Genomic DNA, 5462 nt, shown 5'->3' on the forward strand with positions numbered 1-5462 from the left:
CAAAGCTGTCTATAGCCTTTGGAGGATCCAAATTACTTATGTAAGATGATGAGAATAAACATCTATTTTTTAATAATTAACCACCAAAATAAAGTTTAATTATTCAAGAGATTATAGTCCTGATATTCCTTAATTGTTGAGAATGCCAAGTATTTCCTAAATTACAAAAGTTCCTCTTTCTATGTCAAGACCTACTTAAATGATAAAATTTTAGTACAGGAATAGTGTAAAGAGAACAGAGGATTTATATGAGGGGATTTTCCATCAGATGGGAAGAGGAAGTAGAGGAAGTTGAAAAAGACCATGGGAAGGAGAGGAGAAATTTAAATGTGAGAATGCTGACAGTGTGTTTAACAATGAATCTAGTGCCTTCATCACTTCAGTCTCTAAAAAAAGAGGGCTAAGATTATTAAGACCCCAATATAATTGCTAGATATGTTGAAAGAAATAGAAGACATCCATATGCTGTAATTTCCTAATGTATTCAACATACATACAGGTGCATTTCAATTGTGTATAGAAAGATGGATCTGTGTTCTGTTCATGGCATGCCGAAGAACCCACATGCCATCACTAGAGTGAAGGATGAAAGGATGCAAAGATGCTAAAAAGACTTGATCGTACAACTGGGGGTTGTAAAGAAGCTACAGAGCTCAAACATCTGAGGTCCAGGGTGTTATAGTTTGCAAGCTGACAGAATGTAATATACCAGTACTGGAATGGCTTTTAGAAAAGGGGAATTTAATAAGTCACAAGTGTACAGTTCTAGGTCCATAAAAATGTCCAAACTAAGGCACCCAGGTAAAGAAAGATACCTTAATTCAAGGGAGGTTGATGGATCAGGAACATCTCTGTCAGCTGGGTAGCCATGTGGCTGACATCTGCTGGTCCCTTGCTCCTGGGCTCTGCTGCTTTCAACTTCTGTTCCTGTGGGGATTTTTCACTTTGCTTCTCTGGGACTGGCCTTAATCTCTTGACTTCCCTTGGTTCTCCTCATATTCTGGTTCATTTTAACATTTTGTGATGACATCTGCTGGGCTCCAAGCGTCTCCAAACCTCCATGTCTCTGGTTCCCCAAGAGTCAGTATCTGTATTAGCTCTACTCTGAAGTTTCTGTTGGCTCTGTCATTTCTGTCAGCTTCGAAGCGTCTCTCAAAAATGTTTCTCTGTTGAAGGATTCTAGTAAACTAATCAAGATCCACTTGGAATGGGTGAAGTCACATCTCCATCTAATCAAGATCATACCCACAATTGGACACGTCACATTTCCCTGGAGATAATCTAATCAAGCCTCCAACCTACAGTATTCAATTGGGATTAAAAGAAATAGCTTCTCCCACAAGACTGAATCAGAATTAAAACACGGCTTTTCTGGGGTACATAATATTTTCAAACCAGCACAAAGGACAAGTGAGAATAACTATAGACTACAACCCATTGGGTCCAACAAAACTCCCCAATGACAGATAAAACATGATTTGGCAAACTTTAGTACAGGGCCATGGATTCAGGCTAAGGTAACCTCTTTAGTGTGGAGAGCATCAAGGCCATAGGGGAGAGTACCCAGATTAGAGGTCCATTCCTCTGCTTTAATGAGGGACTAAACCAACTGGGTTTATAAGATCGTTTTGGCAAGGAGATAAGGTAAGGGATTCCTGAATTGAATGGAAAAAGTGCCCTGATAAAGGAGCTCAAATTTACTGAGAATTTACTCCAACTAGTGAGTTGAGTTGTTTTTATATCTAAGGAATCTAAGTTTGCATTTCACCTGTGAGATCATTTCTTTGTCTTCTGCAATTGAATAAAACAGGGGCTCCAAAATCAGGTTAGTTATGGTTTATTTCACCTTATCATTTGGGGAGTTTTGTTGGACCCAAAGAGTTGGAGTTCATGATTTTTGTCACTTTTTCTGCATATCTTGAGTTTTAGTAATAAAATAAATATTTGAATTTTCCTAATAAACATAACAAAATATGACAATCACAAGTAAGCCCAACATGTGCAAAAATAAGAATCAAGATTTCAGGAGAAAATACTCCATGGGGTTTTATCTTGAAGATGGGGATTTGAAGACAGAATGAATGTGGATTTGTGGAGTACATTGAGTTCACAGCCCAGGCCAAAGCAGATGGTTTGTGTAAAACTGGGATATAGGGCATTGACTGCTCATGTGCCAGACTGCTGATCATTGAGTGCCAATTTGAGAACTTTAGAGTTTTGGGTAGTTATAAAGTGAGATTATTTACATGGGGTTTGGGGTAAGAATTAAGTTTAATTAATGAAAGTTCAATATTTGGGGGAGATTTATTATTTTTCACTGCCAAGTTTTATACCCACCCCAAATGATTCAAACACGCTGCAGGAAAGTCAGCTTCATTGAATACAATGAGTATGTTTATGATCTTATTTTTAAGAAATGAAATTTCCCTTTCATCTGACCTTTTGAATGTGAGACTTTATACCTAAGAGATTCAGAAGGGCTTCTAATTCCTTAAAATTATAGAGAAAAAACCCTAAAGATAAATGACAAATATACATAACAAAGCCAAATATTTCAAATGTGAAAGAAATATGCAGAGAAATATCTTGAACACTATATTTGAAAAGATATTCAGACATTTTGAAATTAAGTTCTCCTTCCTTTTGCTTTCTTTTCTTTTCTTTTTTTTTTTGCATGGGCAGGCACCAGGAATCAAACCTGGGTCTCTGGCATGGCAGGTGAGAATTCTGCCACAGAGCCACCACGGCCTTCTGTTTTTAGATATTGGATTTTTTGACAGATATTGTAAGACATAGATGCTTGTGAGGGTCAAGGAGTACAGAATGTTTACAAATCAGTGTATAATGAGTTAGAGTTTTGAAATTCATGGTTGTTTGAAGGAGGAGGAAGATAATTCACAGAACAATAGTCCTGTATCTTTTTTTTCTTTTTTTTTTTGCATGGGCAGGCACCAGGAATCAAACCCGGGTCTTGGACACAGCAGATGTGAACTCTGCCACTGTTCCACCATCACCTGCCCAATACTGTACTTTTAATTTATGACTATATAAATATGATTAATGAAACATTATATAATCATAAGTGGGTTCTTACCCATGGAAGAATAGAAAATGTAAATCGCAAAAGGAAAATGTGATCATTGCTTATATCAGCATCACAAAATATTTCTTGTAGCAATAGAACTTTGTTTTATTTCATGTCCTAGTAATATATCCACCACAGAAAAAAGAAAATCCTAAGAAATGTTAGTATTTGATTTTGAGTACTACTCTCTCAGGACCTTGGCTTGGTTCACGTGTAAAATGGAGATATTAATGTATGCTTGCGAAACTTGTGAAGATTAACTCATATACTTTGGTTAACATAATATGGTGGTCCAAAAACATCCAAAAGAGTAAATATTAACTACATTTTTTGAAAAAAATAGGTGCTAATGAAGCAAACTCAAGTATTTCTGGCAAAGAGATAAACATGTTATCTTTTGAAAATAAAAGAAGAAATCAGAATTTAGGTTTTATATCAGTCTTGAGCACATATTAGTAAGCATGAATTAGCTTCTCAGGGTCTGATTAACCACCTGGCACAGTCCAAAGAGAGTTTGTGGTTTTCCAAAGTGAAAGCATGTGACAGGAGACTTCCTTATCATATAGCACTCTGAGCTTCACAGATTATCTTCTGATTCTCTAAAAGGGAATTATATTTTCTCAATGAATTGAGTACGTGCGTGTTCTAAGCATACAACAAATGTATAGCATCACAACATGACTTCATGCAAAAGGAGCCATATCAGCCAGAAGTATGGATCAAATTCACCAATATGAGCCCCCAGCAAAAACAAATAATTTTGTTATTTAATCGTTACAGTGATTGACATGAATTTCATCACATCAAAATTTAATGATTATAAAAGAGAGGTGCTATTGACACTCCTTTGTTTTCTTTTTTCTTGAAATAAAATAAAAATTATGGTATCAGAGGGAAAAAATGCACTTTCCCACAGCTTCACTCAGACAGAAAGGTTTTTATTGAGCAGTTACTTAAATCATCTTGTTTTCTGAAGGCAATGCTGCCATCTTGGTTACTTTATATCAATTATAGATCCTCTCTGCATTTTCAAATATTTATGGTATATTCCCATGGCGTGAAATATATAAACAAGATTTGCCGTTTACACTTATCACAGGAAATCCCGGAGAGTATGTACAAATGCAGCAGGGTATCATCAATCACCACATGTTCCCAATTAATTCCTTTTACTATCACATTAGTTAGAAAGTAATTGAAGACTGACAGCTATCTATTAGTAACAGTTCTGCAGTTCACCGTCTTAAAAATTAAGGTTGTTATATTTGTAAGTTTGCAAATTTCTCCTATATCAGCCCAGCATTTCCTTATTTTTAAAAAATCCATTGGCAAGTCGATTAAGATCAGACAGTAATTATTATCCAATTCTGCTCTTATGCTCTAAAATGGACGGCATGGAGTATGTGTGTCCGTGAGAAGGGGATACTGAGTGAATTGTTGGTGATTAATTACTTTAAACCTGAAGAAGGTAGTTTTCTGTGAAATCAAAGATTGATTTTAACCCTGACCTTTATATTCCACATCGAGAATGTCCCATGGCATCTCTTCCAGGCGGAAATGAGGCAATTCATTATGGAGATGCCTACTTATTTATTTTGTTCAGAAATTTTGTCAATTCAATTTTCTTTCTGGTATAATTATTACTGTATCATGTTGACTGGCTAAAACAATTTTATGCTCTCATTCTGAAGCTGGTCAAAGGAATTTTCAAAATTTGAAGATGTGAGAAATCATCTTCCATAATGAGCCTAATCCCAGCTCACAGCCTCATTAGCACTCAAATTTATCATGTCCAGAAAATTCTGCAGCAGTTGACAATACAATTCCAGTGAAAATAATTGCAATAGTAACAGCAGTCATCAGGAAGCCATGCAACTGGTAGTAGAAATGACAGACTATTTAAATCTCCACCACAGTAACAGAGCATGCAAACACAAACAAAAAAGCCTCATTAAAATTAAACAAAATAAAAATAACTTCTTACAAAATGAATCTCTGTGGCAATCATGAAATACCCTCTAAAACAAAGCAGAGTACCCTTGACCCCCAAATCTCAAGAGATTTTATACTTATTCTCCAATTTAATAGAATAAGGAAGTCTTTGGCTACATTTCTCTTAGTCTCTCAAGAAAATTTTTAAAATGTTAATGTTATAGCTATCATCTTTACTGATAGAAATAGTTCTGTGTTAGCAAAATAGACAACTGTTTATTTGAATGTACAAATATTCTAACAGAAAACGCATTTCCGCTTTTTGATGAATGTTTTTAATCACTTCAGCTTGGCTCAGTAACATTAATTTGGGTCAAGTGTTTTCAACCAGGCCTAAGACTGCTATATAAACTACTTCAGAACCCGGAAACTTCTGAAATATTTA

This window comes from Tamandua tetradactyla, chromosome 8 (assembly GCF_023851605.1).
Source record: "Tamandua tetradactyla isolate mTamTet1 chromosome 8, mTamTet1.pri, whole genome shotgun sequence".
In the NCBI taxonomy this organism is placed as follows: Eukaryota; Metazoa; Chordata; class Mammalia; order Pilosa; family Myrmecophagidae; genus Tamandua; species Tamandua tetradactyla.